This window comes from Engystomops pustulosus, chromosome 7, assembly GCF_040894005.1.
Source record: "Engystomops pustulosus chromosome 7, aEngPut4.maternal, whole genome shotgun sequence".
NCBI classification, from domain to species: Eukaryota; Metazoa; Chordata; class Amphibia; order Anura; family Leptodactylidae; genus Engystomops; species Engystomops pustulosus.
In genome coordinates, this window is record NC_092417.1 from 6,554,033 (window position 1) to 6,564,933 (window position 10,901).

A 10,901-nucleotide genomic window follows, 5' to 3' on the forward strand; every position below is an offset into this window, starting at 1 on the left:
CGTCCTGTCCACCAAGTGTCAGCGTGTCCCTGTCCTATACCCCAAGTGTCAGCGTGTCCCTGTCCTGTCCCCCCAAGTGTCAGCGTGTCCCCGTCCTGTCCCCCAAGTGTCAGCGTGTCCCCGTCCTGTCCACCAAGTGTCAGCGTGTCCCTGTCCTATACCCCAAGTGTCAGCGTGTCACTGTCCTGTCCCCCCCAAGTGTCAGCGTGTCCCTGTCCTGTCCCCCAAGTGTCAGCGTGTCCCTGTCCTGTCCCCCAAGTGTCAGTGTGTCCCTGTCCTGTCCCCCCCCAAGTGTCAGCGTGTCCCTATCCTGTCCCCCCCAAGTGTCAGCGTGTCCCTGTCCTGTCCCCCAAGTGTCAGCGTGTCCCTGTCCTGTCCCCCAAGTGTCAGCGTGTCCCTGTCCTGTCCCCCAAGTGTCAGCGTGTCCCTGTCCTGTCCCCCAAGTGTCAGCGTGTCCCTGTCCTGTCCCCCAAGTGTCAGCGTGTCCCTGTCCTGTCCCCCAAGTGTCAGCGTGTCCCTGTCCTGTCCCCCAAGTGTCAGCGTGTCCCTATCCTGTCCCCCAAGTGTCAGTGTGTCCCTGTCCTGTCCCCCAAGTGTCAGCGTGTCCCTGTCCTGTCCTGTCCCCCAAGTGTCAGCGTGTCCCTGTCCTGTCCCCCAAGTGTCAGCGTGTCCCTGTCCTGTCCCCCCAAGTGTCAGCGTGTCCCTGTCCTGTCCCCCCAAGTGTCAGCGTGTCCCTGTCCTGTCCCCCAAGTGTCAGCGTGTCCCTGTCCTGTCCCCCCTTGTATAATGGCTGCATATAGTAGGGCAGGATACATAAGTTATGTAACAGCAGTGAACTGTTGCAGAGCTGCGGTGTCGTTGCAGTGTCTCTGTATGCGGTGTCACATGTGGAGCCTCGCTCGCTATTGTGTGTCTCAGCGGTAGGACACTGAAGCGGCGGGGATGAGTGTGAATCGGCTGCCATTGTGTCCGCGCTATTTCAGGATCACGCTCGGAGCACACGAGGAGGCGGCGTCTCATCACCTGCGGCCACACACACCGTATGGCGGTATAACATGGGCACTATATGTGCTGATACACGTCTGTCCGGGGATAATAGCCTCTATGTACAATCAGGAAATCCCGGGGGGCCGTGTGTGACCCCAGGACCCCGGTCATTCATACATTTCCTGGAGGAATAACAGGGGAATCGCACAATGTCACACAGTATTATAATTGTACACGCTCCCCCTGTGTCAGTCTATACTGCGGCTCTGTCATTCTATTCATGTGCCTGGCAGCAGTAGATCACATGATCTATGAGGTCACCGCCCAGTACAGAACACTAGGGGTTAATGGCGGATGCTCTGATCGCAGGTTCTCAGCCTCTGGAAGATATCAAATCTAATAATCATCTGTCACCGAACCGCAGGAGGGACGTATCTCACGCGTATCCGAGCCCCGGGCATCAGAGAGACAAGTATCCAACCCAATGGGGGCATCTGGTATCCACTTTCAAAATTTCAGCGCCACAAAACTGGTGGATTTCTGACACAATTTCTTCTTTTTTTTGGGATCAAAATTTTGGCGCCGCTTGTGAATCCAACAATTTTCTGGTGAATCTAGTTTTCCAACTTAATTTTTGGCTCAATCTTTGGCACATAATTACACCTGCTCAAACCACAGAGTGCTGAGAATTGTGGTTTTAGTACCATATGTATGTAGTAATTTTGGTTACGGTGCTGTATCTATGTAGTAATCCTGGTTCTGGTACTGTATCTATGTAGTAATCCTGGTTCCGGTGCTGTATCTATGTAGTAATCCTGGTTCCGGTGCTGTATCTATGTAGTAATCCTGGTTCCGGTGCTGTATCTATGTAGTAATCTTGGTTCCGGTGCTGTATCTATGTAGTGATCCTGGTTTCGGTGCTGTATCTATGTAGTAATCCTGGTTCCGGTGCTGTATCTATGTAGTAATCTTGGTTCCAGTGCTGTATCTATGTAGTAATCTTGGTTCCGGTGCTGAATCTATGTAGTAATCCTGGTTCAGGTGCTGTATCTATGTAGTAATCTTGGTTCCGGTGCTGTATCTATGTAGTAATCTTGGTTCCGGTGCTGAATCTATGTAGTAATCCTGGTTCAGGTGCTGTATCTATGTAGTAATCTTGGTTCCGGTGCTGTATCTATGTAGTGATCCTGGTTCCGGTGCTGTATCTATGTAGTAATCTTGGATCCGGTGCTGTATCTATGTAGTAATCCTGGTTCCGGTGCTGTATCTATGTAGTAATCCTGGTTCCGGTGCTGTATCTATGTAGTAATCCTGGTTCCAGTGCTGTATCTATGTAGTAATCCTGGTTCCGGTGCTGTATCTATGTAGTAATCCTGGTTCCGGTGCTGTATCTATGTAGTAATCCTGGTTCAGGTGCTGTATCTATGTAGTAATCTTGGTTCCGGTGCTGTATCTATGTAGTAATCTTGGTTCCGGTGCTGTATCTATGTAGTAATCCTGGTTCAGGTGCTGTATCTATGTAGTAATCTTGGTTCCGGTGCTGAATCTATGTAGTAATCTTGGTTCCGATGCTGTATCTATGTAGTAATCTTGGTTCCGGTGCTGTATCTATGTAGTAATCTTGGTTCCGGTGCTGTATCTATGTAGTAATCCTGGTTCAGGTGCTGTATCTATGTAGTAATCTTGGTTCCGGTGCTGTATCTATGTAGTAATCTTGGTTCCGGTGCTGTATCTATGTAGTAATCTTGGTTCCGGTGCTGTATCTATGTAGTAATCTTGGTTCCGGTGCTGTATCTATGTAGTAATCCTGGTTCAGGTGCTGTATCTATGTAGTAATCTTGGTTCCAGTGCTGTATATAACATGTTTTGTTATATGACTGTTGTAATAAGGGGCCCCACACTAGCTGCCGGTCCAGGGCCCCACCATTCCTAGCACAGTGCTGTGAGGACAGCAGAGGTTTTGGTGCAGTGTAATTGGTGACATATGAGGCAGTAATTAGATGATGAGAGTCCTGGTGGCTGGGGACCTGCGGGCCGGCACGTAGTGTACATGGTGTGTGCTGTGAATATCACATCCCCCGGGACCCCCCGCACGTCCGCACCACCACAGCAGTACAGAGGAGCTCAGCAATCATGGCCAGACACTGTGCACTGCTCTTGTCTGAGGAGCTAGCAATCCCCCGGCTGTCACTATGATCTGTGACTGCGGTGGTCGCCCCCCCCGGAGGGCACATAATGGCGGTGACACGAGGCGCCGTCACTGAGGAGGCGGGAGGTGACATCCATGTCCCAAAATAATCTCTAAACTGTGATCATTGTCCCCGGGATGTGAGACACGGAAACGAGTCATCACTGAGGCACCAGGAGGTATCCCCCAAATATCCGAGATATCAGCATGGGGATCAATCATACGCTCCGATACACCTCCCAACTTTTGGGCTAGAGAAAAAGCTCCTCCCTTTTAACCTAAAGGTTTAAAGTAAGAATATCAGGTGCCATTTTTATATATAAAAATCACTGCCAACAGCAGTTAAACAGTTAATATCTCCGTTTTCCTGACACTTAGAAACACAATTTATATAAAAGAGGAGACTCTCTTCTTTCATAGGAAAAAAAGAAGTGAGGTTCTATGTGTCACATGTGTTTAACCCTTCTATATGCACAACTATCTGAGAGCTCACTTTCTCTCTTATTGCCTGATATGATATATTAACTCCACGACAAAGAACATGTCCATAAAGTTATGTGTAACACCAAAAACACACACATGAAATAAAGTTCTTATTTCCCACCATCCTCCATTATTACACCCATGTTATGACGTTCTAACACAATGGGGCACATTTACTTACCCGGCCCATTCGCGATCCAGCGGCGCGTTCTCTGCACAGGATTCGGGTCCGGCTGGGATTTAAGATGGTAGTTCCTCCGCCGTCCACCAGGTGGCGCTGCAGCGCCGAAAATAATCTTAACGCCCCGGAATGCACCATCCCATAGCAGGTGAAGGTGAGTGCTTCCTAAGCGACACATTTTCGGTTTTTAAATGCGGCGGTTTTTCCGAATACATCGGGTTTTCGTTCGGCCACGCCCCCCGATTTCTGTCGCGCGCATGCCGGCCCCGATGCGCCACATCCTGTCACATTTTAAGTATTTTTTATAAAATGTTTCAGTTTGAATCAAATTTGCATGAAGGCGCCGATGTCTATAAACTCTTTAATGCAATTTTGAAAATGGGGCAAAATTTTATTTTTTAAACGTCAAAATTGTAAAAATTGCTCTGGTCGATAAGGCGACAAAATATCCAGAAATGCCTGGCGGTGAAAGGGTTAATAGCCCTTGGTTCTCTTTTACTGTATTTATCTCTCATCCATCTCCTGTATATATACTATAACTACGTTATAGTTCTGCATCTAGAAATCTCTATCATCTTTCATATTTATCTTCTATCATAATAATTATAATTAATAATGCTCACAATCTATTCAACCTACCAGTCATTTTGTGGAGTGTGGGAGTAAACCGGAGGACCCGGAGGAAACCCAAGCAAACACAGAGAGAACACACAAACTCTATGCAGATGTTGACCAGCGCTGCAAGGCTGTAGTGCTAACCACTGAGCCACCGTGCTGTCACTCAATCTCCCTATCATCTCCTATAAAGTTTTCCCATATTACAGTTTGTTTTACCAGACTAAAGGAGCCTCTTACCGACTGTAACTGGTTATAAAATAGTTTTATTTTGGGGCCCCACTTTTAGTTTTGCCCAGGGCCCCACTTTGTCTAGAACCGGCCCTGGTCACAGCCACACCCCCTATCTGTATATCCTGTGTGAGAGGTAGTCACAGCCCCGCCCCCTGCCTGTATATCCTGTGTGAGAGGTAGTCACAGCCCCGCCCCCTGCCTGTATATCCTGTGTGAGAGGTAGTCACAGCCCCGCCCCCTGCCTGTACATCCTGTGTGAGAGGTAGTCACAGCCCTGCCCCCTGCCTGTATATCCTGTGTGAGAGGTAGTCACAGCCCCGCCCCCTGCCTGTATATCCTGTGTGAGAGGTAGTCACAGCCCCGCCCCCTGCCTGTATATCCTGTGTGAGAGGTAGTCACAGCCCCGCCCCCTGCCTGTATATCCTGTGTGAGGTAGTCACAGCCCCGCCCTCTGCCTGTACATCCTGTGTGAGAGGTAGTCACAGCCCCGCCCCCTGCCTGTATATCCTGTGTGAGAGGTGATCACAGCCCCGCCCCCTGCCTGTATATCCTGTGTGAGAGGTAGTCACAGCCCCGCCCCCTGCCTGTATATCCTGTGTGAGAGGTAGTCACAGCCCCGCCCCTTCCTGTATATCCTGTGTGAGAGGTAGTCACAGTCCCGCCCCCTGCCTGTATATCCTGTGTGAGAGGTAGTCACAGCCCCGCCCCCTGCCTGTATATCCTGTGTGATAGGTAGTCACAGCCCCGCCCCCTGCCTGTATATCCTGTGTGATAGGTAGTCACAGCCCCGCCCCCTGCCTGTATATCCTGTGTGAGAGGTAGTCACAGCCCCGCCCCCTGCCTGTATATCCTGTGTGAGAGGTAGTCACAGCCCCGCCCCCTGCCTGTATATCCTGTGTGAGAGGTAGTCACAGCCCCGCCCCTTCCTGTATATCCTGTGTGAGAGGTAGTCACAGTCCCGCCCCCTGCCTGTATATCCTGTGTGAGAGGTAGTCACAGCCCCGCCCCCTGCCTGTATATCCTGTGTGATAGGTAGTCACAGCCCCGCCCCCTGCCTGTATATCCTGTGTGATAGATAGTCACAGCCCCGCCCCCTGCCTGTACATCCTGTGTGAGAGGTAGTCACAGCCCCGCCCCCTGCCTGTATATCCTGTGTGAGAGGTAGTCACAGCCCTGCCCCCTGCCTGTATATCCTGTGTGAGAGGTAGTCACAGCCCCGCCCCCTGCCTGTATATCCTGTGTGAGAGGTGGTCATAGCCCCGCCCCCTGCCTGTATATCCTGTGTGAGAGAGTCACAGCCCCGCCCCCTGCCTGTACATCCTGTGTGAGAGGTAGTCACAGCCCCGCCCCCTGCCTGTACATCCTGTGTGAGAGGTAGTCACAGCCCCGCCCCCTGCCTGTATATCCTGTGTGAGAGGTAGTCACAGCCCCGCCCCCTGTATATCCTGTGTGAGAGGTAGTCACAGCCCCGCCCCCTGCCTGTATATCCTGTGTGAGAGGTAGTCACAGCCCTGCCCCCTGCCTGTATATCCTGTGTGAGAGGTAGTCACAGCCCCGCCCCCTGCCTGTATATCCTGTGTGAGAGGTGGTCATAGCCCCGCCCCCTGCCTGTATATCCTGTGTGAGAGAGTCACAGCCCCGCCCCCTGCCTGTACATCCTGTGTGAGAGGTAGTCACAGCCCCGCCCCCTGCCTGTACATCCTGTGTGAGAGGTAGTCACAGCCCCGCCCCCTGCCTGTACATCCTGTGTGAGGGAGACACTTGATAAATCTGCCCCATACACCCGCACCTTATACTATAGCAGTGGTGGCACTCGGAGCCCTCTTTTTGGGCACTGAAGCCATCGACATAGAACTGAAGAATCGTCCTACAGGAAGAGGTGGAACATGTGGAAAGGGGAGGATTATGTTTGGAGCTCCTCTAGGCCCCACATTACGTCCTGTACAGGGGACCATAGCGAGATGCTACAACATTAGTCACAATCTGCCCTTATTCTTTCACCTGTATTGTTGTCCTAAAGAGGTCGATATGATTGAAAGTTGGGGTAGAAATAAGTTACTGCTTAAATTACCGTGCTGGCGCTGTGCTATAAATAAAGGTTCCCCATCACTGACCTATAGTGACATCTATGTGCAGGGCCTACAGCCTCACTACCAGGCCTCCTGCTGCCGGAATATTCCCAGGACATGACTGATCCTTCATCGCCATCTGCTGGTGGTTCTCAGGTATCACACCCTAAACCGGTCATCTGGACTAAACATGGGATTGGGATTAGATACACAGCTCAGCAGTATCACACAGGAGAGGATTAGATACACAGTTCAGCAGACTGTATCACACTGGATAGGATTAGATACACAGCTCAGCAGACAGTATCACACATGGCAGGATTAGATACACAGCTCAGCAGACAGTATCACACATGGCAGGATTAGATACACAGCTCAGCAGACTGTATCACACAGGATAGGATTAGATACACAGCTCAGCAGTATCACACAGGAGAGGATTAGATACACGGCTCAGCAGTATCACACAGGAGAGGATTAGATACACGGCTCAGCAGTATCACACAGGATAGGATTAGATACACAGCTCAGCAGACTGTATCACACAGGAGAGGATTAGATACACAGCTCAGCAGTCAGTATCACACAGGAGAGGATTAGATACACAGCTCAGCAGTCAGTATCACACAGGAGAGGATAAGATACACAGCTCAGCAGTATCACACATGAGAGGATTAGATACACAGCTCAGCAGACAGTATCACACGGGATAGGATGAGATACACAGCTCAGCAGTATCACACAGGAGAGGATTAGATACACAGCTCAGCAGTATCACACAGGAGAGGATTAGATACACAGCTCAGCAGACAGTATCACACAGGATAGGATTAGATACACAGCTCAGCAGTCAGTATCACACAGGAGAGGATTAGATACACAGCTCAGCAGTATCACACAGGATAGGATTAGATACACAGCTCAGCAGTATCACACGGGATAGGATTAGATACACAGCTCAGCAGACAGTATCACACAGGATAGGATTAGATACACAGCTCAGCAGACTGTATCACACAGAATAGGATTAGATACACAGCTCAGCAGTATCACACAGGATAGGATTAGATACACAGCTCAGCAGACAGTATCACACAGGAGAGGATTAGATACACATCTCAGCAGACTGTATCACACAGGAGAGGATTAGATACACAGCTCAGCAGTATCACTCAGGGGAGGATTAGATACACAGCTCAGCAAACTGTATCACACAGGAGAGGATTAGATACACAGCTCAGCAGTATCACACAGGATAGGATTAGATACACAGCTCAGCAGTCAGTATCACACAGGATAGGATTAGATACACAGCTCAGCAGTATCACACAGGAGAGGATTAGATACACAGCTCAGCAGTATCACACAGGATAGGATTAGATACACAGCTCCGCAGTATCACACAGGATAGGATTAGATACACAGCTCAGCAGACAGTATCACACAGGACAGGATTAGATACACAGCTCAGCAGTATCACACAGGATAGGATTAGATACACAGCTCAGCAGACGGTATCACACAGGATGGGATTAGATACACAGCTCAGCAGTATCACACAGGATAGGATTAGATACTCAGCAGACAGTATCACACAGGAGAGGATTAGATACACAGCTCAGCAGTATCACACAGGAGAGAATTAGATACACAGCTCAGCAGACAGTATCACACAGGAGAGGATTAGATACACATCTCAGCAGGCAGTATCACACAGGAGAGGATTAGATACACAGCTCAGCAGACAGTATCACACAGGAGAGGATTAGATACACATCTCAGCAGACAGTATCACACAGGAGAGTATTAGATACACAGCTCAGCAGACTGTATCACACAGAATAGGATTAGATACACAGCTCAGCAGTATCACACAGGATAGGATTAGATACACAGCTCAGCAGACAGTATCACACAGGAGAGGATTAGATACACATCACAGCAGACTGTATCACACAGGAGAGGATTAGATACACAGCTCAGCAGTATCACTCAGGGGAGGATTAGATACACAGCTCAGCAGACTGTATCACACAGGAGAGGATTAGATACACAGCTCAGCAGTATAACACAGGATAGGATTAGATACACAGCTCAGCAGTATCACACAGGATAGGATTAGATACACAGCTCAGCAGTATCACACAGGATAGGATTAGATACACAGCTCAGCAGACAGTATCACACAGGACAGGATTAGATACACAGCTCAGCAGTATCACACAGGAGAGGATTAGATACACAGCTCAGCAGACGGTATCACACAGGATGGGATTAGATACACAGCTCAGCAGTATCACACAGGATAGGATTAGATACTCAGCAGACAGTATCACACAGGAGAGGATTAGATACACAGCTCAGCAGTATCACACAGGAGAGAATTAGATACACAGCTCAGCAGACAGTATCACACAGGAGAGGATTAGATACACATCTCAGCAGGCAGTATCACACAGGAGAGGATTAGATACACAGCTCAGCAGACAGTATCACACGGGATAGGATGAGATACACAGCTCAGCAGTATCACACAGGAGAGGATTAGATACACAGCTCAGCAGACAGTATCACACGGGATAGGATGAGATACACAGCTCAGCAGTATCACACAGGAGAGGATTAGATACACAGCTCAGCAGTATCACACAGGAGAGGATTAGATACACAGCTCAGCAGACAGTATCACACAGGATAGGATTAGATACACAGCTCAGCAGTCAGTATCACACAGGAGAGGATTAGATACACAGCTCAGCAGTATCACACAGGATAGGATTAGATACACAGCTCAGCAGTATCACACGGGATAGGATTAGATACACAGCTCAGCAGACAGTATCACACAGGATAGGATTAGATACACAGTTCAGCAGTATCACACAGGAGAGGATTAGATACACAGCTCAGCAGACGGTATCACACAGGAGAGGATTAGATACACAGCTCAGCAGACAGTATCACACAGGATAGGATTAGATACACAGCTCAGCAGTATCACACGGGATAGGATTAGATACACAGCTCAGCAGACAGTATCACACAGGATAGGATTAGATACACAGCTCAGCAGACTGTATCACACAGGAGAGGATTAGATACACAGCTCAGCAGACAGTATCACACAGTATAGGATTAGATACACAGCTCTGCAGTATCACACAGGATAGGATTAGATACACAGCTCAGCAGACAGTATCACACAGGATAGGATTAGATACACAGCTCAGCAGACAGTATCACACAGGATAGGATTAGATACACAGCTCAGCAGTATCACACAGGAGAGGATTAGATACACAGCTCAGCAGTATCACACAGGAGAGGATTAGATACACAGCTCAGCAGACTGTATCACACAGGATAGGATTAGATACACATCTCAGCAGACTGTATCAACAGGATAAGATTAGATACACAGCTCAGCACTATCACACAGGATAGGATTAGATACACAGCTCAGCAGTATCACACAGGAGAGGATTAGATACACAGCTCAGCAGTATCACACAGGATAGGATTAGATACACAGCTCAGCAGTATCACACAGGATAGGATTAGATACACAGCTCAGCAGTATCACACAGGGGAGGATTAGATACACAGTTCAGCAGACAGTATCACACAGGATAGGATTAGATACACAGCTCAGCAGACAGTATCACACAGGAGAGGATTAGATACACAGCTCAGCAGTCAGTATCACACAGGAGAGGATTAGATACACAGCTCAGCAGTATCACACAGGAGAGGATTAGATACACAGCTCAGCAGTATCACACAGGATAGGATTAGATACACAGCTCAGCAGTATCACACAGGATAGGATTAGATACACAGCTCAGCAGTATCACACAGGGGAGGATTAGATACACAGCTCAGCAGACTGTATCACACAGGATAGGATTAGATACACAGCTCAGCAGACAGTATCACACAGGATAGGATTAGATACACATCTCAGCAGACTGTATCACACAGGATAAGATTAGATACACAGCTCAGCAGTATCACACAGGGGAGGATTAGATACACAGCTCAGCAGACTGTATCACACAGGATAGGATTAGATACACAGCTCAGCAGTATCACACAGGGTAGGATTAGATACACAGCTCAGCAGTATCACACAGGAAAAGATTAG